The sequence below is a fragment of the Colossoma macropomum genome, unplaced genomic scaffold (assembly GCF_904425465.1).
Source record: "Colossoma macropomum unplaced genomic scaffold, Colossoma_macropomum, whole genome shotgun sequence".
Classification (NCBI taxonomy): domain Eukaryota; kingdom Metazoa; phylum Chordata; class Actinopteri; order Characiformes; family Serrasalmidae; genus Colossoma; species Colossoma macropomum.
The window spans coordinates 12,545,483-12,571,797 of record NW_023494796.1 but is presented as its reverse complement, the minus strand read 5'-3'; the positions used below and the strand labels follow the sequence as shown (position 1 = coordinate 12,571,797).

General features: G+C 38.2%; 1 protein-coding gene across 1 annotated transcript in view; it reads right to left on the bottom strand.

Annotated features, from left to right (window-relative positions):
- The window catches only part of fbxw7 (F-box and WD repeat domain containing 7), a 217,845-nt gene extending 197,681 nt beyond the window's left edge, over positions 1–20,164 (bottom strand). Inside the window, exon 1 of the mRNA XM_036583817.1 lies at positions 20,045–20,164. The gene's annotated coding sequence lies outside the window, so the exon portion shown is untranslated. The remainder of the gene's footprint in view (positions 1–20,044) is intronic.
- Positions 20,165–26,315: the final 6,151 nt, after the last annotated feature.

Genomic DNA, 26,315 nt, shown 5'->3' with positions numbered 1-26,315 from the left:
ACCATACCAACAACTACCAACAACTTCCAAACCATACCGACAACTACCAACAACTACCAAACCATACCAACAACTACCAAACCATACCAACAACTACCAAACCATACCTACAATGACCAAACCGTACCAAACAAAACCATACCAACAACTCCTAAACCGTTCCAAACAAAGCCATACCAACATCTACCAACAACTACCAAACCATACCAACAACCTCCGAACCATACCAAAAACTACCAACAACTTCCCAACCATACCAAACTAAACCCCAGAGAGTAACATGTCCACATCTCCTGCCCTAAACTCCCCTACCCACCGCCAACACATTATACAGCCTTATAGAGCATACATCTTTAAATATGACTTTTTTCCATAATTTTTTCCATAATATTGTTGAGCAATTGTTGTACCCTTGTAGCGACCTGTCAGAGATTCAGTTCCAATGGTGCAAATTAATGCATTCTGTTGTTAGTACAGGGCCTCATGATGAAGGTCATCATACTAGCTGCATCTTACTCTTCATGAGGCTCAGCAGGACAGTGACTGAACTCAGTCAACTCTGTAGTCCATTTCTAACAGTAGGGGAAACCACAGCAGCATTTCATTCTTCCTCCATGACTTCCCTCTCTGTTTGCCCACAACACGATTAGACTTCTGTGCGTTTCCTTCATCTCTCCACCGCCTGCATTCAAACCACCAACACTCACTCAAGCACGATCAAATCTCCAGTCTCCAATCTCATCTCTGGAGAAGACCTGCTGAGTTCTGAAGTGAGGCCGCAGCTGGGGGAGGTAATGGCTTCCACTGGGGTTCTTCATTTCTACAATGTAGACATCTCAGCTTGACCGCATGTGTACAATCTAAACATGATGATACTGGATATTTCCCATCAGTCACGCTTTTTCAGTTCGACTCTCTGGACACCTTTCTCATGGATGTGGATGTTTTGCAAGACACAGATTTTTTTTTCTCCTCCTGTCCACACAAAAACAGTGGTTACTTGCCAGGGTTGAGACTTTACAATTACTTTTCATGTTTTATGTGGACGATCAAACGTATCTTTCCGAAAATGCCAACATCATAGCATCAGCTTGCGCATGCTCAGGACTCAGCTGGCAGATGGCTGGGCAGATTCTGTGTTGTTGGTAATGCTGGGTTTGAGTACACGTTTACACAATTTAGCTTCACTTTATTATTACATTATTATTACACGTAAGTCCCTCTTGTCCATCAATATTCCTTTTCTTCACAAGTGACGAAACAGGTAAAACTGAAGTCTGTACTGCATGAGATCACCTGTCCTAGGAGTCTAATATATGCTAGCTAATCTACACTAGACATGATGATCTATGATAGGCTAATCTATGGAATTTCTGGTCACTGCAACCATGAAATGGATCTTGGACCTTCATAAAAACAAACCTCTGTCAACAGTTAATGAATGAGCCCTTTTGTCCTCCTGTAGGTCAATGCCTATCGATCCTCTGAGCTCAGAAACAAAGGTGGATTGAAGAGAGAAGTCACTACTGTCACGACCCACAGAACGGCCACTATGGCAAAAGCCAGTAATCCTTGTTCATCTAATCTACAGAGAAAGAGACTTTTGTGCGCCTGTAAAAGTTACACAAATGTGGTCCACAGACTGCTCGCTGCCTGAAACAGTGCCTTTATCAAGATCCCAGTTGTTCTTTGAGTTCATTTTTAGAAGAAGGCGAGGGACAGAAGGAAAGAGAAAGATGAACCGACGACCCTTCTTATGTTTTCAGCTCTTTTTGTGAGACTTTAAAGGGCCCATATCATGGAAAACTGAAATAAGAGTTTCATGTAGTACACTGCTAAAGCTTTCAAAGCGTACCACAGTCCATATATGGATACTAAGCTACATCAGCCAGTTTTGAATTAATTGCGTGATGTCACAAAAGCAAACACATTTACATACATCCACCTGTCTACAGCAGTTAAGCCCCACCCATTCACAGCCCAGACTGCTATTTAACTGTGGTGGGTCAGCCAAACAGAATGTACATCAGTCTTAAAGGCACAGTAACAAAAATGGCTTGTTTTATTCTAAGGGATAAAAATGTGTTGGAAAAATGTTCATGTAAAAATAAGTTATGTTGTTTTTGATACATTAAAAAAAAATTACAAGTGGATTTTAGGAAAAATAAATAAACAGAAAAGATAAAGTAAGAGTAATCAATGCCCTGCACTACAGTTAAGCAACTACAAGCACGCACAGCAGTAGCAGTTTGCAGGGCCCAGCAATTATTTATGCAGATTATGGAATCTCATTAAAGACTTTAATGAGATTATGCTAGTATCACTAATTGATATCATAATCTCTTAAACTTGCCCTCTCTCTAATCACCTGTTTGGGTGAAAGCATCAGTCTGGCAAACATATTTGTGATGTTTTATTCTAGAAATGTAAGTGTTTCAGTTAAGCATTTAAAAGAAATTATTTTTTTTACAATCTAAATATTGTAAGTGACAATAATTATTAATATGATAACATGTAGATTACATAATAAATGTTTGCACTGTCAATGAGAAAATATTTTTCTCCAGTTAATTATAAACTTTCATAAAGTATTTAAAAAAAAATTTTCTTTGGGTTTTAACACTGATTGATTTAACATAAAATTCTGTAACTATTAAATAGTGATGTCCTTGTTGCCAAGGCAATAGAATTATACTATGTAAGGTTCCCTTTAGTGTAATATAAGATTAACAGAACAAAATAGTCCAATCAAAACAAGCCATGTACAGGTTTTAAGACATTTCAGCAAAGAGTAGCAGCACGTGGGTTCATTAACTTTACTCATGCTAGCATAATGCTAACTTAACGATAGCTTACATATCTCCAATTTTGTGACATATTTGGAAAACGTCAAGATCTAGAGCTTCTCCGACTTTTGCAGTACTAAAGGTAAACGCAAAGCCTATTGGTTAAATGTTTACGTTACATTAGGTTAATTAGGTGAAAAACACTTGTTGTACTTGGTTGACTCGATGAAAACAGTGAAGAGAAAGCTGCCCTATCCCACAGAGATAATGATTTGTTTACAAGGTGGAATGGAACGTGACAGGGAAACAAAGAAAGAGGGAGAGAGAAAGAGAGAAAGAGAGAGAGAGAGAGAGACAGAGAGAGAGAGAGAGAGAGAGAGAGAGAGAGAGAGAGAGAGAGACTTCCACACCGTTTGCTAAGACGTCAAATCCCAAAGGAAATCAAGAGTAAATCGAGTGTTGGTGGCACGGTTGCCACAGTAACTGCCATATGCATACAGGTGTTCAGAGACTTTCCTTACTCAGCCACAGCTCAAAGCAAGCCAGGTTTGAGAACACTCCTGGAACCCAAAACACTATGCATTAAAATTGTAACGCCTACGTTAGTACAACTTCAGCTAATCCTGTATGCGGCGCACGCTTCCATTCAACCACTCAAACTATCGCCAATGTTCACAGGTCTCCAACAGATGATGTAAACCAAGGTTGCAGACAAATGTAGAAAACTTCAATCTGGTAGTCCTTTGCAACTCCACAGGTTTCAAACAATTAGCAAGTATTAGCATAAGTAAGGGTTAAACAATAACGAAGAATTTTAGAAGTGTGCAAAATGGCGAACAGATCTATAGATAAGTCAACAATATAAGATAAGTCAGGCAGTAGAACATCGAGCATCAATTAATTATACAATTAAAACCCAGAATTAAATTAGTGCTTGGTGAATGTCATTTTCTTTTTAGTCTTTGTGGTACTGGTAGAAAAAATTGTAATGTTCACAATATTATGTAAGATTCCATTTGGTATACCTTCAAGAGAAAACAGAATTAAATGGTCCATCAGAACAAGCTGTCAGGTTCAAGACACTTATGTAGCAGCACTCAGAGAGTTTGAACATATTAATTTTATAAATGATACCTTAACTTATAAAGTTCACTGTTTTATTAATGTCTATTCATTCACCTTATTAATGCCAACTTATTAACTTTACCAATGCTTACTTAATAGTAGTGTATAACCTTATTAATGATACTATTGAATTTAGTAATGCTAACTTATTAAATGTATTAATTCTAAACTTTTTCAGTGCTAACGTAAAAACTTTACTAATTCTTAAATGAATGCCTTTATTCATTTCAACTTAACATGCTTTCTCAACTTTTCTTAATGAAACATAACTTTACTAATGCTAACTTACAAACATTATTCAAGTCAACAAGTTAAAATGCTAACTTTTTAACTGCCTTAATTCCAAAATATCAACTTTACTAAAGCCAAATTAACAACTTTCATAAAGGATAACTTTATTTATACTAACATTCCGGATTTGAAACTGTTCTTTCTAAAGAAGCTGAATCAGGTTCTGGATATGGTGAGTAAATAATAAAAAACTAAAATAAACTGCTTAGCATCAGGGACTTTTTATGGCCACTATATCAGACACAAAGCTCGAATACATATATATATATATATATATATATATATATATATATATATATTCACTGAAACTGAAAAGCAATATCACAGCATACCAGTACAGATAAAATGGCCCTGCACTAAATAAAATTATAACAAAATTAATATATCCAGATGCTGCATGTTAATGTGAGATGTTTTAAGAGAAGAGAGAGAATCACTGTATGTTATTATAGGAGAATATCATGTGAATGAGCAGTCCAAACGTTCAAGAGCTAAATTCTGTGGCTAAGAACGAAGAGACAAAAACAGCAGCTTAAAGCACTCACCACAATCCCCTCGGCTACCTGGACAATGGCATACTGGCAGACAAACAGAATCACGTGCGTGCTCACAAACACAAGCAGGACTGTAAACAGTGATCCATGAGCTGTCCAAAGAACAGACGGAGCCAACAGGGCTAAATAATATATCGCCTGTTAATCATTATAGCAACATCGGGGTTTTCTATTCTGATATCACAAACAGAGGAAATATGCAAATGAGCCCTCCAACCAATCACAGTATGCTGTGATGGTCCTGACCAATCACAGCTCCACATGTGTTCCTGCGGGTTTTAAACAGAAACTATTTTGGTTAAAATAATGTAGATCAATCTTTAACCATTACAAATTTGGGTATACCGCTGTTGATAATGTTAGCAATCAAATAATTTCAATTTATTGCGATGATAAATGCAGATATATGAGGCATGAAAGTTTTCAGATGTCTGGTTGTCACCACTACTGTGAACAACTCTGACTTGTTTCACATTAACCCACTTTGAATTACTTACATCATAACTACTTAATTATGCAAAAATATTGGTGGAATTTCCCTTTAATTCAAGAAAATGAACAGAAATATAATCACAATTGTATCCATACATTGTGCAGCTGTGATGCAAATAGACCTGTCTCAGGGCTACAGGCCAGCCACAGTGGGTCCGGGTGCGCCTGAGGGTGCTGGAAAAAGCTTTGGAAATGCTTTAGACAGCAGCAGGGTTTAGAGTGTTATCTCCCGCTCTGCAGAGACGGCCTTTGATGTTCTGAGCCACAGGCTGCAAGCAGGAGGAAACACACAGGAGCATAAAGCAGATATGTGGGCACATACACACACAGAAACACAGGCACGTCTGTCTGGCCAAACAAGACCGTGTGTTGACGAAAGCAACAATAACACATGCTGCCAAGCTTAAATACACTGCTTAAAATAATGAAGTGTTCCTCACTATAACAAAACTATACCTTCACTGGCCACTTTATTAGAAACACCAACCTTGTGCTTCCACTCACTGGCCACTTTATTAAAAACACCGACCTTGTGCTTCTACTCTCTGGCCACTTTAGAAACTATTAGAAACATCTACCAAACAGCTCCACTATATAGGTGCACAATTACAGACTTTTGTCCATCTGTTGCACAGTTTATCAGCCCCCCTTATCCCATTCAACATATATATATATACCAACATATATAAATACCAGTCACCTACTCATGATTTGGAAAGCGGATGTTTGCCATGTGTTACAGATAGAGACAAGAGAGAAAAAGAGAAAGGAAGCAGGTCAAACAGAAAAAGTAGACTCTGTTGTCCTGCAGAGTTTGGCCACAGCAGGTCTCACTCTTTCTGTAGGATAATCCACACTAATAGATATTAAGACACTTTAACCAAATCTGCCAGATGCTCATCTACTTCCATTGGGACAACAGACTTCCACCAACATCTCACCCTGTGTTTTACTCACCCTAACAATCCAATCCATCTGCATAAAGGTCACGGTCATTCTCAAACAAAACATTTTAATAATAATGTAACATCATCGACTGGGCAACATTTGTAGATGGTTTTGAATCAGATTCAAATTTGATTTCTGTATTTGTGACTCAGTTTGACTGGTTAGATCAGATTTCAAACACGTGGGTTTTTTTCTTTTCATAGTTCAGGGTGTGGTGGTTCATGAAGTCAGAATGTGTGACGAGAAAGTCATCACATATAGCAGCTTCAATACAGAGTAGAAGCTTTTAGCAGACATTTGGGTAAAATTTTCACTCGTGTTGTATTTTGCAGTAACTGCCTAATTAATAGATCTTAACTACTCTTAACAGTTTTGATCACTGACAGTGGTTTCTACGAAAGACTGTAAATGAGAGACACTGACAGACACTAAATTTATTCTAAAATCATTGATATACTGTGCTATTAAAGCACAGTTTAGTAGATAATATTGCTTAATTAGTTATTATAACAGAATAATTACTATAAACAAGTAATAGTTGATTATTGTACCTATTTGTCAATTTCAAATGTAGAAATCAAAAAAGACTTGGTGTGGATTTTTTATTGTCTACATTCCTCCACTATGCAAACAGTACCTACAATTGCATTTAGGTATTCAGTGTATTTTCAAAATTTCCATTTCCTAAACAACTGCAGCTGAATCAAATTGATAGGAAATTGGATTCATGATGCACCAAACAGTTTCCTAAATAATCATAATCAATTTAAATTATGAATTGTACCAAAAGAATAGAACCTAATTAAACGGCGGTGCAATAACGTCATGAAGAGCCGTAAAGGAATCAAAGAGCTGCTGAATACATTTAGATTCAGGATGCACTAAATCGCATCAAATCAAAAAACTGTGTGAAATTACTCTCCTGTTTGTCACTAATATAGCAAAGCTCAGCCCACTGCACTTCACACACTTCACACTCTCCCCTTGTCTGCTTCCTCCTGCACAGAGACCGAGAGGAGCAGAGTAAATTATTCACCATCCACAGGGTATAGAGAGGGGATGAGAGAGCATTTCTGTACACAGAGAGAGAGAGAGAGAGGTGGGTAAGGCCAGGAAAAAAGAAAGGAAGAAAGAGAAAGAGAAAAAGAAAGAAAGAAAGAAAAAGTAGAAAAAAAGAGGAAAAGTCGGGAGAGCAGGAGCAAAACAGAAGACAGTGAGGAGAGAAAGAAAGAAAGAAAGAAAGAAAGAAAGAAAGGTCATGAAAAAAGAAAAAGAAAAAAGAAAGAAAGAGGAAATGTAGGGAGAGGAAGAGAAGAGACGAATTGAGACGAGACATAGAGAGGGAGTGAGAGAGCATTTCTATACACTCAGAGAGAGAGAGAGAGAGAGAGAGAGAGAGAGAGAGAGAGAGAGAGAGAGAGAGAGAGAGAGAGAGAGGCATGAAAGAAGAAAGAAAGAGAAAAAGAAAGAAAGAAAGAAAGAAAGAAAGAGAGGGAAAAGTAGGGAGAGCATGAGCAAAACAGAAGACAGTGAACAGAGAAAGAAAGAAAGAAAGAAAGAAAGAAAGAAAGAAAGAAAGGAAATGTAGGGAGAGCAGGAGCAAACAGAAGACAGTGGGGAGAGGAAGAGGAGAGAATAGAAGAGACGAGACGAGACGAGAAGAAGTCATTGTTAAAGACCAGGTCAACAAACACATTAATGCTAATGTGAAATATGCTAAAGCTGTTGTGGCTACTGAGGAATGTAAGATATGGATTAGTACAGAATCATTAGTGTAATGCTAAATAGTCCCCCTTTTTTATTTATTACTAGCAACATCAGTTTTATTAAAGTTTCTGTTGCCATTCCTTTAAAATCTCAGTGTTTAAGTGCTTGTTGTGGAGAGTAACTCACTGCTCCTGGTTGAACTGAGGTCTGAAAACTAAAAAAGCATGCATGTCCTTCAAGAAGGCTTCAATATGTAATAATAGGCTTGTCTGAACTTTACTACCCAAAATGGTGTGCACTCACACATATGGTTTCTTCAGGTCAGCTCTGCAGGGACAGCAACACAGACGTTTTGAACATAACACTGTGTGAACTAAATATTCTGCGCTTCTAGATTTCAATAAATATTGTTTTTTTAGCAAATATTTCTAGATGTATGACAAATGTATTTCTATGTATGACAAAATAAAAGACAAGGGCAGGGCTTACACTATGGCCACGGCAACCTTCAAATGCATTTTTGAAGAGCTTGTGATTGTTAGGGTTTATTTTCTTAGAGGGTGGCGTGTCTGGCCCTGGAAAATTGATAAAGTATATATATTTAAAAGAATTCAATCTTAACTTCAGAATAAAAAAGGGGTATCATGTCACCCCTAATATATAAACACTACAATCCCACACAGAATACAGAGTTTAAGATTAGAGCTAAAAGTGAATCAGCGGAGGATGCTGAGCGCACTTCCGCCACCACCATTCACAAAAACAGAAGAGGGTTACCACGGAAACAGCTCTTCGCTGGGGGGGCCCCTTCTTAGAGAAGCTATCCTGCAACGTGGAGTCCATTGTTTGTATTGGGGCATAATGTGGAGGCCTCTATTGTCGGGCAATCGACAAACGAAAGGAAACTCTCTCGTCGTTTTCTTTTATGCTTACTTTCTTCTCTCTCTTTCGCCATCTCTTCCCTCTCTCTCCATCTTTGTCTTCTCCTCTTTTCTCTCTCACTCTAGGTATGTTATCTTTTTTCTTCTGGCTACTCTTTTCTATTTCATTCTATTTTCCTCTCTATCCATCTATCCATTTCTCTTCTCTCTCTGCTCCCATTTTCTCCTTCTCTTCATCTTCTGTTCTCCTTCTCAATCACAGTCTCTCATCCCATCTCTGTCTCACCTTTCTTTCTCCCCCTCTAATTTTGTTCTCTCTCTCTCTCTCTCTCAGAGAACATAACTCAAAGCTGGATCGGGAGAAGGGTGATCAGAGGGGGGCTTGGATTCCTCTGCTGGCACTTGCATTTATTTACTTATTTATTCGCTTGATTATTTGCTTATTCATTGATTTAACTTTCTTCTCCAAATACGAGACTATTAAACTGAAATAATGAAAATGATGATGAAATATAAAGCATAACTTTACTTTTTCATTCTGTCACTGCACTTGATAAACTGTTTGTTTCTTGTTGCCATTCGAAAACATCAACATTGTACAAATATTTCATGATTAAATCCTAACATGTTAGGATTTCTGAGGTTCTATAAGAACAGCAGACACAGTTAACTATTTAATAACTACTACAAATTCATTGAATACAGGTCAATAAAGTAAATAAGCACATACGGGGCCTAAAGATATACATTCATCATGTTTCATCAAGAAGGAAAAAGCTAGAAGACGGGGGCTACTTAATGCTTGGGTAATTGGACCGGTTCTAAATGACACAGTTAACGAGCCAAAAAAAGGCAAAAGGAATTCCTCTGATTTTTCAGACCTTCTGCATAAATAAATGGTTCAGATAAAAAGATAAAGAGTGATGCTCTTTAAAAATGCTCTGTGCTACATAAAGTTACAGTTAGAATTGTTCTTAGTGATGCTGACAGGTAAGGAGGACCAGATCTGCCAAATTGAAAAATAAATAAAATTAAAAAATAATGTGTTTTATTAATGCCATTTTTATATATTTTTTCCATATCTATATTTAACAATTGTTCGCTTTATTCATTGATTCATTAATTCATTTTTTTTTCATTAATTTATTTATTTATTTCTGTATTCCGTCGTTCATATGATAATGAGGGGGCGTGTTTTTCACGTACAGGCTTAACAATCAAGACCAGGAGGAGAAGAGTTGATTAAACTGTTCTTTCACCAACTCCATAAAGAACTGCACGGACAGACAAACCTGCCGACAAACAACTTTCGGGGGCTTCCACAGACTGTATGTGAAAAGGGTGTCCAAATGTCTGGGTGATCTGAATTTTGCAGAAAAAGATGAACTACCTCCTCAAAAGTTCTGAACACTATGGGGTCGACCTCTGTATCAGCAAAGGCAGCAAAATGGAGCAAACTGTCCGCCACAGCCTCCACACGAAAGAGTAAATAATCCGTACTTGCATTTTCAGCCAGATCAGCTGAAACTCTGAGATCTCTGGCTGTCTGCTGCCTGTAAGAAGCCATTACTGTACTGTCTTGTCCTTAGTTACTGCTGAGAGAGCAAGACATGTACAATCAATCTACAGAATCTGACATCGATCAACCAATAGGAATATTAAGACACTGTGACATCATTGACTGACAGCCCCTTTATTAGCATAAGGACAAGAAAATACAGAAATAAATACAGAAATAAATAAATATAGAAATATAGAAAAGAGTTATTGAAATAAATGAATAAAAAAACAGAAAAAAATGTTAATGAAGCAACATATAACAAAAATAAATACAAAAATTGGTGAGAAGGTATTGAGAAATTACTAAAGAGACATATAAATAAATGCAGACATTAATTTATATAAGATTTTATTTATCAATATATTAATTGTTATGTATATTTTTTATTTTTAGATTTATCATTATTCTTTGCAATTCTACGTCATATATTAATTTACTAAGTCATTTATTTTTCATTTTATTTATTTTTCATTTTGGCAAATCTGGTCCTCCATAGACAGGAACCAGAAGTCCACTTCTAAAAGATCCCTCACAAAGTTGAACGCGCTGCCTGGTGTCTGAGGCTTTGGGTTGCGATAGTACATGCAGGTGGTTGCAAAGCAAAAAATATTTTTTTCAGATTTACCATCATCAACATTACACAAAAAACAGAGAAAACACACATAGATTAACTGATTCTTTTGGATAGCAAATTACACGGATATTTGTATCCCTGTAAAGAAATCTGTGTCAGTAAGTTTTTCTACAATGACAAGTGACAATCCTATCAGTCAGCAGAGTTTTTAATTAAACTAATGAGCATATTAAATTATATCTGCCATTACCGTTTTCTGGAATTGTGTAGCTTCTTAAAATCTGCAGTCAAATTTTTTATATCATTTGGGGCCTACATTTCATATCTCTGACCAATACTACAGTTCATTTGAACAGTACAGTATCACAATATGATTAAGAGTACAAGTATGCAATGTTGACCACAGTCAGAGAGAGTCTTATTTGTATTGTGACCGTAAAGTCGGACAGCTGCACTGGTGTATGTAAACTTTCTCACAGTGGTCCGGTACAATCTCATTGCGAAAGGTCTGTCCCCAGAGGAGGCAGAGATAATCTGCTGTTATAAGAACGCTAAATGTTCTCATTATTATATTTATGTTGCATCATTCAGTGTTTTGGCACAGACTTGCGCTCAGCTGGCACTCAGCGGTCCCCCAGGAGGGAAATATCCAGGATGGAGGCTCAGTTTGCCCTAATAAACCATGGGAAGGTACTGGGAAAACTGATCTGCAAGAATTATGGCAAGAATTAAATACGCAGAACTAAAGTCACTTAACCTCGCAAAGACATGACCGATCTCTCTCACACAGACAATGCTTAACTCCCTCTCTCATACAAACATGCATATTTGAAGTACAATCTCAATCTATTAAAACTCTGAAGGCCTGTGTGGGTCCACACTTCAGTTCCTCACCCTCATTACAGAGCTTACAGAACACAGTATCACAGCTGTTACTGAATAATTCACAGTAGACTCTGAATGATTCACAGGAGTTGCTGAATATCCATATTAGTTACTGAATAGAAGATAACAGATGATTTGTAGCAGATACCAAACGATACATAACAGATACCAAATGATTCACAGCAGATTCCAAATACTTCATATTTACTGAATGATTCAGAGCAGTTACTAAATGATTCTTAGAATACCAGTCATAGTAACTGAATGATTCACAACAGATTCATAATAAGTGAACAATTCATTGCAGACACTGAACAATTCATTGCAGACACTGACTGTTTCATAATAAGTGAATGATTGATAGCAGTTACTTATTCATAGTAATAACTGAATGATTCACAGCAGAAACAAAATGATTCATGCTAGATGGTGAATAATACAAAATAACCGAATGATTCAGAGCAGTTGCTGAATGATTCAGAGCAGTTGCTGAATGACTCAGAGCAGTTGCTGAATGATTCACAGCAGTTGCTGAATGATTCACAACAGTTGCTGAATGATTCATGCTAAATTCATGAATAATTCAGAGTAACCAAATGATTCACAGCAGTTACCGAATGATTCATAGCAGCTACTGAATGATTCACAATAGTTGCTGAATTACTCATAGTAACTGAATGGTTCACAGCAGGTCCTGAATGGTTCACAGCAGGTCCTGAATGATTTATGCTAAAAACAAAATATTACAATTTATAACTTAACAATTAGCCTGGAGTTTAAGGGGTTAACCGAAATGCATGTAAAAACAGGAAATGTTAAAAAGGTGGTCAATCAATAACGTAAAGATCAACCTGCAGTATTTTGACCAAAATAATTTCTTCTGGTTGGACTGCATGAACTGATTGTGGTTCTGATTCATTAAAGTCAGCTTTGAGTGGTCATGATGATCACACCACACTGTAACAAATACTATAATGCTTTAAAGGGCTCATTTGCGTATTACTGTTTTCTGTGATAATGGTTTTGCGAAAGCCAATATCGCAATTAACAAATGATTCATTGTGTAGCCTTGATACACAACATGCCACAGCGTTCTAGAACTGTATTAAATTAACACTTAAGTGCTGAAGTTACAGTGATCACCTGTAGTGATCGCCACAACACCTGCAGCTCACACAGAGCACAAAAACACACACAAAAAAGGGAAAGGCATTACCCAGCACCAGCTGTCCAGATGAAAAGAGGGACTGAAGTGTGTATATGTGACGCGTGTCAGAGCTCTAAATAATTCACACTGCTCTGAGCTCCAACCAGCTAACATAGAGGGACCGTTTCCATGACACTGCAACAAAGGGGGCCAACTCGGGAGCAAATTCAGGGGCTCTGGGTACATAAATTGGCCCTGTAGGTAGAATTATGGCTGTCACCATCAATTAAAATCAATAACTGAGTAATCTACTAATTATACTGACGATTAATCGAGTATCCAGTTTTACACAGGTAATTGTGTGCTCTTTCTGGGTCAGTTTAGTTAATATTACATAGAAGGAGACATGAGTGTGAACAAGAAAAGGAAAACGGAAAAAAGACAGAATTAACCTTGGCGATTTTGCTCTGATCTGATCTTCTGCGCAGTGTGTAAAAGGGATGCAGCAAAACAACACTGTTGTATCAAACTGTACCGTAGGAAATCATACTTAAGCAATAGAACACGAGAGGAAGTGTGTTATCGAGAAATAACATCACGCCTGTGGTTTGATTGTGCCTTAGATCATCATAGCCGTGATGTTACACACGATAACACAACCTTGAGTGTTCTATTGCTTTTATACAATAGTTAAATAAATAAAGTAAGAAATAAATAAATTGGGCCGTGAACATGGCATTTAATATGTTTTAATGTTAGCAGTTCCTTCCACCCAATTTTAGTTCCTTAACAAGCAGCTTGTTGCTACGTCAGAGTAACGAGCTCCGCTCACTTGCTGCACAGCCGTCAGTTCGTTCTCCAGCTCCTTACACAGACCAATGGACAGAATTTAGTGTAGTCTTATCTTCAGAGTCTGACCAAATCAGCTGTAGGTCAAATGTAATCTTAAGTATCCATTTTCTGTTTGTGCGCAAAGTAAGAAGTAAAAACATTCAAATGGCTTGAGCATCTCCCACAGCTGCTTAGCAACGGCGTCTCAGCGGAGTGATACCATGATGTTATGGCAAAATAACAGCACGGTTAGAACGCTTCTCAACCAATCAGCTTGCATGGCCGGAACTAACTGTTGTATAATGTATCATGACGTATCACTGCATCGTGATGCATATTCACGCAAATTCATTTCCAGAGTGGCACAAATGTCTAAGTGTTGGCTCTATCATCAGAAGATCGCAAATTCGATCGGTCAATGCAATGCTAGCTAACGTGGGTATCTGTTAGCTGTAGGCCTGTCACAATTATTACACAACTGCCTATCAAAACTACTTGAGATGATCACAATTATTTGAGACAACTGTTATTGCTGAAGCTGACTGCAATCGTTTTCCACAGTCACAGTTCCACAGTTCCCGCAATCATATTACACCGCAACAAGCAAAACATGAAATGGGAGTAAATTCACAAGTATCCTTACTCATACTGCCACAAACCAACCCTCAATATATGGTACTTTTATAACTAAATGCTCTAATAAACCAAAAATGAAATAAATTAACATAAGGCACATTTTTAGTCACTTCTTTTGCTGCATCGAATTTTCTATTATTTCAAGATGCCACTGTCTCATATAAAATCGAAAATACAACATTTTGTGAACTGATACGCACATAGTGCATAAGTAATTCATATGTGTCTTCAGCGTGAATGAACTTGTGCCATGAAATGACGTACGCACACATGCTAATCAGCACTCATATGAATGATTCTGCAATATCCATTTTGCAAAGACCAATATCACAAGGATTAAAAGATGGCTCTACCAAGCACTGTTGGCCATAATAACATTTTGGCTCAATCTGAAATGATATATTAAGAAAGGTCAGATGACAACAACCATGTAAGTCTTAAAACACGCAAACAGACATGACGAGGGGCAGAAACGGACCAGGTGAAAGCGAACAACGGGTGATACTCTCTACTCTTTCATCTCTAGGACAGGTGTTTGGAAGCAGCTACTTCAAAAAGCAGGAAAGAAAGGCATCGACACTCAGCCCTGCTTTTACAGTAGCTTTAAAAATATATATATATATATATATATATATTAGACAAACTGGCTAACATGAAAAAAACAACTCCTCCAGAGAACTGAAGGGACACAGACTTCACAACAAAATTCTACATCTACAGCCCTGGCTGCTAAAGCAGATTCACAAGAACTAGGGATGGGTGATATGAACATGTATCATCATTTTCAATCACCACATAACTATGATGCGGTCTCACAATATACCATAAAACAGAGATCTTCAAATCTGGATCTTCAGTCCAGTTTCCAGCCCTGGATTTTGTAAACACTCTGAGTTAACTGAAAAGTTAATGCCACTGATTGGCCACCTGCGGTCATACTTCAGAGCATTTACAGTGTGAGGAATGTTTCGGCAGCCACTAAGTTTAAAGAACCTTCACATAACTTCAGACATCACTCAAATGTAAAACCAACAGCCAACAGAAACAGAGGCAAACAGCAAGCCTTAGCTCTAGGCTGTTTAAAATGAGAGCACAAATTCACAAGTACACCAGCCAAAAGTCTACACCAAAGCACACACCTAAACAGACATTACAGAGTGCTACACTACGAAGAGGTAGACCTGTCAAAACTGTTTTGATGAAGTTTCTCCAAAGTTTTAAACTTTTTCAGCTCCTGCCTCAGCACCCTCTAAAATCACAATCCCTAGAATTTATAAGTTCTATACAGAAAAAGCTCAGTTATTTGAGTTATTTGTATTACTGACATGTCATTAATACAGCTTTACGTTTTCTTATGGTCATAGTTTTGTCACTCATTTTAACAATGTTCAAAACTTCATTGAAATCAGTACACCCAAGTGATGGGGGTTTCCATTCTTTTCCCACACAGAGAATATTGGATATCATCACCACAAACATTGAATACTTAAGGTTCAATAACCATCCAGGGGTCTGTCTCATGAAGCGAGTTCAACATAAACATGGTTCCTGACTAAGTTTCAGCTTCACAAAACCTAACAAATGGAACCACGTGTTACTAATAAAGTCGGTTAACAGTTTTCTCTGTAAACCCTGGATTAAATACTCAAGCTGTGAAACCATGACAAACATGACAAACAGCCCATAACATAAAACATGAGGATTAGCTAAACTGTTTTTTATTGTAAACATTTAAAAGTAACACGTTTATAGCGTTAAAAAAGCAATGCAGTCTCTACTGTCATGATTCTACCTGTTTACTCTACCACTGGAGCTGACAGCAAAATTTTATTTCTGAAAGAATATCCTGCTGACCGCTGCCATTGCTGATTAAAGTGACAACATTAATCATTAGTTATTGACATAAGTACCGACCATAACAAGACCACAAATGAATTATCCATCATCACATCAGCCTCAAAACTGCATATCAGTGCATCATCAAGCACAACGCATACAATAGTTTAATCACCCACATTTTTTTAAGAAAAACTCAGGTCAGATAGAACAGCCTGAGTTGAAAGGGACTATGACAGATTTTACATTTCTGCATTCAATGGTTGAGATGTAAACAAAGTCCTTCAGAGTGGTTTGGTGTAAAATGGTTCATTGTAGAGATTTGGATTTCTTTACAGTGGTGGTGATATGAACCAGGGGTCGTGAAGTCCACAGCCCAAAAAAGCCATTTTATTTACAATTCAAAACCACAAATGAAACTACACTTCTGAGTTTTTATATGAAATGTTGATGGTAAAGTGGTGGTAAATCTAAAAAAAAAATATAAAACAAAACTTTCTTTTGGGACTATTGTGCCTGAAACACCCTGCGTGTGTCTCTCTGCCAGAAGTGTATTAAAAAAAAGTCCAAAATTGTATTTCAAAACTATCATAAAAAAATGTCTCAGGCATCAAGCAACATATTTGTAACCATTTAGCACAAAGCCTTTCTGTGTGGGAGCTTTTAGAGGCATTAAACTCTCTTGAACAGAGCACATCAAACCACTCTGAATGACTGTTTACATCTTAATGATTTAATTATGCAGTAATTCAGAAAAATTGGCAGAATTTTCCTTTAATGACAAGTGTCTTGTTAATTTATCATCTGCTGTGGATTTCCAACAACGCTATAACCATTTCCAGAGCTCATTAAAAGGAACTAAGTACACTTATCTACGACACTATCACAGATACACTTTCCTTCCACAATATCACCAGCAACCTTATTGAAATAAGGGAAGAAATATTAAAGCTGCAATACTCATAAAAGCAAACTGAGTCCAGCTCTCCACTCCCAAAAATAACCCCTATAGGAAAGAAGTCAAGTAGCACTTTAGCACTAGACAGTCCAGTTCAGCATGGTATGGTTACTAATGCAAGCCCTAAAACTAATCCAAAGGAGGAGTTCTCTAGAAATTATGAGGTGGCCACATGACTTTCCACAGGATGCTAGTATTAACAGTAAACATAAACAGCAGAAGCAACAGTAGAGGAGCTTCAAGCTCTGATTTACCTTTTACTCTGCATTTGGCCTTATGTTAAAGTCAATAGGCGGGAAATAATTGTGGGTGGAACATGATTTTTGTCTCCAGTTTTTAACTGGATCCTGAAAGGCTGGCGTTCCGTAAGGAACACAGAGTCAGACTGTGATGGTCAGCAGAATGTGCGTTTTCTGTAGTTTCTGAAACACGATTCATTAATTGTTGAAAGATTCATTTTAATGTGTTTTTTTCTTTTTAAGGTGTAGACAAGGCGAAATGCCAGTTAGCAGGCTAGCCTGTTAGCATCCATGTTGCTCTCGCATTTCTTACGCTTCCACTGTAGGAGTGTAATTACCTATCGTTTGAGCAATAGATGGACTGTGTGTGTTTCTGTGTGCGTATTTGTTTGTGCACATCGCTCCATCATCAGCTGACCTCCCCGCACAGTCTCTCAGCGCCGCAGAAAACTTTACAAAACAGCAAGTACCGCCAGCTATTTGAACTACCTAACTACTGGTAACATGAACACAGGTTTTTAGCAAACACCAAAAGTGAGAGAGTAAAGTGAGAAAGGAGGCTGTCTTCTGATATACATGTCCTTGCAGTCGGGAGCGGAGGTAAGGACTGGTGCTTTTGCTCAATGATAGGTCAGGGTGAAGGAGAAGTAGGGAAAACATACTAAAATGTTATTGGTCAGTTCAATTTTTGCATCCCACTGAAACACGTCGACTCAAACCTCAGAAGGCATTTAGAGGTGGGCAGAAATTACTACATTACTATGAAAGATTATGCAGAAACAAGAATTTTGTCTTTTGATTGATATGCCACAATGGACTGTGCTTAAATGTGACCAAAGACATGAACTAGCAAGGTAACAAAGGTCTATTTTGATTTCAGGTTGACTTTAAGAGGAGCAGACTAGCTAGAGTTCTTTAGAAATAGCAGTATTATTTCTAAATATCTGACTCGAGTGCCATTGCACATCGATTCAGCAACAGCTGCATTTGACCAATCAGTGGTCTGCATTATTGTGCTTGGCATCTCTTTAGAAGGGCAACTAAATCCAGCACAGGTGCTCAGGTACAATACAAGTCACCTGGCAATGGATGATCACAGATTACTAACCACACCACCACAAAGCACCGCACTGTCTGGTGGAAAAGCACTAAGACACCTCAGGCGCTTTGGAAGGACAGAAGCTCTGGCAGGAGCTAACACGGTGGCTTTGACAACAGTAATTACATAATAAACACATGTAGGCAAAAGGCAATAATCATTTCATAACAAATTACATTGCAACATGACTAGTCTGGTACACCCAACACATCACAATTCTTTCACACTCAAGCTTGCACGTCTGTACTTTCCAATCTATTGAATGCTAGTTTTCTTTTAGAAATAAAAATGGTTTTAGAAAAGCTTGACCATTTGGGATATTTCAGTGTGGTTAAAGTGCTCAGTGGTCCATGTGCTTGGCCATGGCGCCCTGCATGCTGCTTAAGGCCTGGGGGAGGGGGGTGGGTACTTCACCAACTCCACCAGACCAAGTTCAACTACTCTCTTCATGGCCCTGATTACTATAAAGCACACTACTAGAACACCTACGCGCGCCTATTTATCAGAGTAGCCAAAGAACACAGACACTTCAACAGAAATAGCTCAGAAGAGTGTTATCAGGCAGGTAGCATAGCTGCAACACCAGATCAGTGCTTAACATTTAACCAACACAACTCTGGAAGGAAAAAGTTTCGACCGTAATGCTAAATGCACTGCCTGTGGGCCTACAGCTTAATATACAAAGTGAATCTAGCGAGTTCAGCATATGTAACCACTGAACGTAAACTGAGAAGACGGTAAGGACAGTTAATAACTTTTAGCAGCAAGCCGGCCAATCCACGCTGATCAGGCGAAGCTGGAAGAGCAGCTAAGTTAGCTGCTAGCAGGTCGTATGAATGTGTGTCCAGGTTAAGAATTGTTTACTTCAGATAAACGTGAGTTATTCTCTAAGCGCACACTACCATGAGACAACTCACACTACAGAACACTTATTAAACAGAAAATATCAAGTTAGTAAGTTACATCAGGTCAGTTAGCAAGATAGTCAGCTAGCTAGACTTTCTCTTCTGATACCTGGTGCCGATATAACCCCCTGATTGACCTACTGTACCTCACCATCCACACTTATTTCACTCAATTTTAACAGTTCAGACTGCTCAGTGATTCTCTGTGTGCCGTTAAATTTAAATTAAAGCAGCACTAATACGAACACTTCCACACAAACTACAGCAGAGACGTCCACAGCTAGCTAAGTAAGTTAGCCACCGCTAGCTACACAAACCTCATACGCTGCCCTTTATCCGTTAGCATTAGCTACGCAGCTAACGCTAACTCAGCTACAAAACTCTCCTTTATGGTTTAGCATTAGCCACGAAGCTAACGCTAGCTGCACTCCCGTCCGCTGCCCTTTATCCGTTAGCATTAGCGTTAGCATTAGCTCCGCCGCTGCCCGCTCGCAGTGTCGCCTCCTCCTCAGCCCAGCTGTTTACCGTCTTATCGCCGACAGCAGATAAATATCAGACAGTAATAACACACAGCGGTGTTCATCTCTACCTCAGAGTGCCGCTCTGTCAGTCAGCCGCTGCGGCTCCACGCTCTCGGTGCTTTTCCCGAAGTTTCCTCAGCGCTGAAGGCAGCTCACTCAAGGCAGCGTTGGGTGTCGCGCCGAGCTCGCGGTCCCCCGCGCTCGCTCTCCGGGGCTCGTAGCTAGGCAACGCTCGCTAGCCGAAGCGGCTTGTACTGGCTAAATCGACTGCGCTCTACGCGCGACTCCTCCGCCGCTCGCGCTCCTGTTCTGCGCGTTCGAGCGGCTCGCGAGGAGTTCAGATTCCTCTTTTTCTTCCTTTGATCTCCGTTCCGAATCCTGCCGCGTACAACAGAATCCCGCAGGCTCCGCTCGCGACTCTTCCCGCAACACACCGCCGCCAGCGCGCGACCCGCTGTAGCGATGAACGACCCGTGAACGAATCATTTCTTTTGAACCGGTTCTTTAGATTCGGTTCTTTTCGGTGAATCGATCGAACCGATTCACAAAAAAAACTATTTTAGTGTTAATGCATTATTTTCGTCACTATCTATCTATCTAACTATCTATCCACTATCTATCTATCTATCGAAGCCCCTGTACTTCATGCTGCTATTTAGTGCCACCTGATCAGTGAAACTAAAACGAGCCTATTGAATCGCATGCTCGATTCATTGAATCACACACTTGGAGGGAATCGGTTCGATAAACTGAATCGAACCTCACGTCACTCCAGACGCTCCAGGCTCGCACTGATGACGCCATCGATAATCCAACCACGCCCCCTCCCTCTCCACGCTCTGCAGTCGCTTTGCTGTGACGCAAAGACGTGGCCAGACTGATTTTTTATCAACGTAAGATGATCGCAAGTTTATTTTAAAGGCTATTTTTATTCAGTCTTTTTTTGCATTTGTACAATAGCTTAGATTAAACAGTAGCGTTAAAGTTTATAAATGTAGTAAAATATTAATTGAGAGCAGAGGTTTTTTTATTGTATTTTATTTTTTTTTAAAGACTGATGCTGCTCGCTTGTTTCTCTCTCCCCTCTTTGGCACGGGGTCTCGTGTTAATTCCCATGTTCAGTATCTTAATCTACCAGAAACAGGCTGAAGCACCAAAGAATGTGTTTCTGAGAAGCGTGGAATTGACACTGGCCTCCTGCCAAGCCAAGCTGAAGAGGAGGCCCGTGGCCAAAAGAAGAAAGAGGCTTTCAGCGCAGACCAGCAGAAAATATATAACGTAAGATAATTCCACAACTTCCACATTCAACAGTGCATACATTCAAATAGTCCTTTAAGTTGTCGTGATTCTGTATATAACCATTGCCTTTTGTAAAGAGCCCTTAAATAACTTTTAAAAAGGGGAATTCCACCATGTCTCAAAATTTCTGCATAACTTAATGGTTAAAACAAAGTCATTCAGAATGGTTTGATGTGAAATGCTTCATTGTAGAGACTCAGATTCCTTTACAGTGGTGGTGATAGGAACCAGAGGTCACAATGTCTACAACACAAATACAGCCCTTTTATTTACTATCCAAAACCAACAGTGAGCCTAAACGTATCTATTTTGCCTCACAACGCCCTACATGTATGGGAGGCAAATCCAGCCTATATATGTAATAAATGTAAAACAGCTGTTTGTCATTTCATTTTAGTCATTATTCTGGGTTTTTCATGGCCAAATCTAAAATGAAAAAGCTAATAGAGAAAAGAAAATCCAAGCTTCACTTTGGCTTTGGCTTTTCTCCATGAAGTGCAGAATACGGGTCAAAACTAAAATCAAAATGCAATGTTTACATTGTTATTTCTTTTTCATAGCAATCGGCTGCAGATCTGACAAAATGAAAATGAAAAGGCAAAACTGATAAATCAACAGCAAAGTGACAGTTTGTGATTCAGTTTTCGGCGTCGACGCGCTTTAAGTGTCAGAATGAAAAGGCAAATGCAAACGAACATCAGCGCCACCTGCTGGACTTTTACTTTTCATTTTCGACTTTTCGATTTCGTTTTCAAATTGACCAACATGCAAATATATGTTAATTAGCACTGGGCGGGGCTACGGGGTACATTTTGGGACATCCTCAGACCTCCGAGTCAGAGCGGCATCATTCCTCAAGCTAAACGACTTTGAGTCTCAAGAAAATCCATCGTGATGTTTGTGCTCTGGTGAAACTGAACGTCAGCACAAACACCGTCAGACCAAACGGCCTCAGAGAAAAGGTGTCAGACCAAACGCAGGCCTGGTCGAGCACATAGTGGTTCATATAACTTAGAAAACAATTATGTATCTCGATATAAATGCCAGTATAACATTTCCAGTTTTTTCTGACGGTGTTTGTGCTGACGTTCAGTTTCACCAGAGCACAAACATCACGATGGATTTTCTTGAGACTCAAAGTCGTTTAGCTTGAGGAATGATGCCGCTCTGACTCGGAGGTCTGAGGATGTCCCAAAATGTACCCCGTAGCCCCGCCTAGTGCTAATTAACATATATTTGCATGTTGGTCAATTTGAAAACGAAATCGAAAAGTCGAAAATGAAAAGTAAAAGTCCAGCAGGTGGCGCTGATGTTCGTTTGCATTTGCCTTTTCATTCTGACACTTAAAGCGCGTCGACGCCGAAAACTGAATCACAAACTGTCACTTTGCTGTTGATTTATCAGTTTTGCCTTTTCATTTTCATTTTGTCAGATCTGCAGCCGATTGCTATGAAAAAGAAATAACAATGTAAACATTGCATTTTGATTTTAGTTTTGACCCGTATTCTGCACTTCATGGAGAAAAGCCAAAGCCAAAGTGAAGCTTGGATTTTCTTTTCTCTATTAGCTTTTTCATTTTAGATTTGGCCATGAAAAACCCAGAATAATGACTAAAATGAAATGACAAATAGCTGTTTTACATTTATTTTTATTTTTGTCACAAATGGCTCGTGCTCATGTGAAAAATGAAATTGCAAATGTAGGCATTTCATTTCATTTTCAATTTTGGCAGGATATTTGCGCAGATGTTTGGAAAAAGAAATGGCAAAAAGAGGTTTGCATTTTCATTTTATGGTTTTAATTTTAATTTCTTTTTTGGCTGGATTTGCCTCCCATATACATGCACCCCATCCACCATAAATGGATTCAAAAAATACATTTTAGACCACAAGCTTTTCAAAACTATCCTAAAACAGTGTTTCAGACATCAGGCAGTGTAGTCATAACCATTTCATGTAATAACTGTCTGTGAGGGAGCTTTTAGAGGTGGACGTCTGGTTCCTATCACCACCACTGTGAACAATTCTGACATTTCACACCAAACCGCTTTGAATGTTTACATTTTATCAATTTAATAGTGCAGACATTTTGAAACAATGATGGAATTCCCATTCAAAAGCATGTATATTGAGATTCATAACTTCTAATCAGATCAGGATAGTTTACAGAATGAATACTTTATCACACTGGAGATACATTCCGTAGGAATATGCACTCAGTGCAGGCTCAGTTTAACGGGGGTGAATGCCAGACAGTCCAGACAAGTCTTGGAGAAGGAACATATAACAAATGAGGTCCATCTGGTGCTGTTTTTCAGCACTATCATATCACAAAGCACAAGAAAAAAAAGTGAAATCACTGAAGAACTCCACCGTTGTCCTAATGGCTCGCAGTGAAACTCCACTGTGTTCCCTTCTGAAAGTAAACAGTGTGCTTTTCTTTTTCTAGACACTTCCAGGGAGTGCAGAGGAAGGCTGTGATGTCATGGACAGAGCAACAGGACCCTAAAAAGAAGAATCTAAAGAATTTATCATATTAAAGATCATTTCTCCTATCTATTCTGTGCCAGTCTATATAACAGTACCTGCAATTAGAGTGAGTTACTCATTCAACCTAATGAGAAACTGTAGAGCACACTCTTTATATCACAATACCTACATTTAGAGTGAGTTATTAATTTCTAATAAGTGATCTAAATAAGTGAAAAAACAGGAGTTTCCAAAACTGGAGTTCAAAAACTGATTAAACAGAGAAAATGGCACTCCTAACAACTCTCTGCAAGACCTGGTAGACCACCAAAACTGTCCCCACCAGATAATTTAATACTTGAGGGAGAGGAGAAAATCAGGCTCCACTCTGGCTTCAGATCTGAAAACATCCACAGGTGTTTCTGTCCATCCTTCCACTGTAAGAAGACAACTCAACACTATGAGTCTGAAATTATGTTAATCTGTCAAGGAGCTCTTACAGGAAACAGACAAATCAATCTGGTGTTCTCAGAAAAACAGACCTACCACCCCAAAGTCCAGACCTCAGCATTTCTAAATGTGTTTTTGGGATTACGTGAATTGTAAGAAGCAGGAAGTGCTAAACCAACTTCCTGACTGAATTTTGGAGGTGTGAAGAAATATCTGTTTGAAAAACTGGAAACAAAGTCTCCTTGAATGGAAGCTGTAATGACGTTTTTTGTTATATGTAGTTGTTGAGGCTTTTCTGTTTTTCTGTTAAATATGTGTTTTCTGTTTTTTTTCCAGAGCTGAAAAAAGCCTTGTAATGGCTGTTTTGACTGAAAATTAATTAAAAACTTTTCCAAATACATTTTCCATCACACATTGACACTAGGCATTTCCTGTTTTCCCAGGGATGGTCAGCTGTAGCATCACTGGGATTTGGAGTCATGGTCTTCTGAGCAAAAGCTTTATTGATTTAAATATTAAAAGTTTATTGTTTTCATTTAAAAAAGTGCACTGAGCATCATATAGTAAGGTTACAAAACAAAAGGCAAAACTTTGATGTTCAATTAATTCCAAATTTTAGGTCAACCATGAATAATTTATAACCAAATTTAAAATTAAATAGCAAAACCTGCTACATATTTATTTCATTTGTTCTGGTTTTAATGCAGAAAGTGTTGTACGAAGTAAAATGAACTGAACCCAACATTTTTTCAGTTCTTTGTTCAGGAAACAAAAAATGCTACAAAGGCCAACAAATTTATGTTGGATTTTTACAATATGACAACCAGCACCTGCAACCAACCTTACACTCTTACAAGAGATGGTTCTTTTATGAAGTGTCTTTAGTTAAGACAGTGGTTCTTTATATAACCATGAACACTCAAAGAACCATTTGCATGCTTAAATAGTTCTTTACAGGGTGAAATAGTTCTTCAGATTGATGAGAATGTGTTGTATATGGCTCTGTATAGAACCTTTTTGAAAATTGCTCTACACTTTTAAAAAAAAGATGATTTTTCAAGGGTTCTTTAGTAAAGAAAATGGCTCTAAATAGATCCACGAACACTCAAAGAACACTTTGATGATTAAAAGGTTTTTTGCATCATGAAACAGTTCTTTAGACTGATGAAGAATTGTGCTGTAGATGGTTGTATATAGAACCTTTTTGAAAAGGGTTCTATATAGCACCCAAAAGCGTTCTTCTATTGTTACAATGTCAGGCTGGTAACAATAAAAGAACTCTTTGGTGCTATATAGAGCCTTTTTCATCATCATCAGATAGGGTCATGGTAGAACCTTTTTCAAAAAGTTCTATATAGAACCATCCATAGCACATTGTCCATCACTGTAAAGAACCCTTTCACAATGCAAATAACCCTTTAATCATGCTAAGGTTTTTTTGAGAGTTCATGGTTCTATATAGAACCATTTTCTTTACTATAGAACCCTTGAAGAACCATCTTTTGATATATTGAAGTTGGTTTTCACAAATACATTTATCATACTCAAGAAACTCATTCATCACTCATTTTCTGCAGGACACCCTGAGCTTTTACACAGTCGTATGCAAAAGTTTGTGCATCCCTCATAAAATTCTTTGTTTTGTTGATTTTCAAAGAGAAACCTCTACAGAGATCACACTTCTGCACACTTTAATGTGCAATTACTGTTTGTTTACTGAATTTAACATATTAGGGAAGAAAATCAAACATAAAATGTGGACTATGCAAGAGTTATGGCACAGGGTGTTCAAGCTTCGTATTGAGGTTTAGCTGATGCCAGTTATTCGCTCAGGAGTAAAAAGTGTTGTAACCACCTCCTACAATTTGTCCACTCTGAGGAACAGTACATTAAATAGAAACCCTTCCTAAACTACTGAATCTAATCCAACCACTAATTTTATTCCCTTAATTTACTGTCTTGAATTAAAAACAGTGCAAAAGCAACATCCACCATGCAAACACATACACATAGTTATACACAATGTTTTGATTGTCATATTTAATACAAACGTTGTCATTTTAAATCATTCCATCACTCAATCCATCACTGCATAATCAGCCCTAGAAACAAACAGCAAACA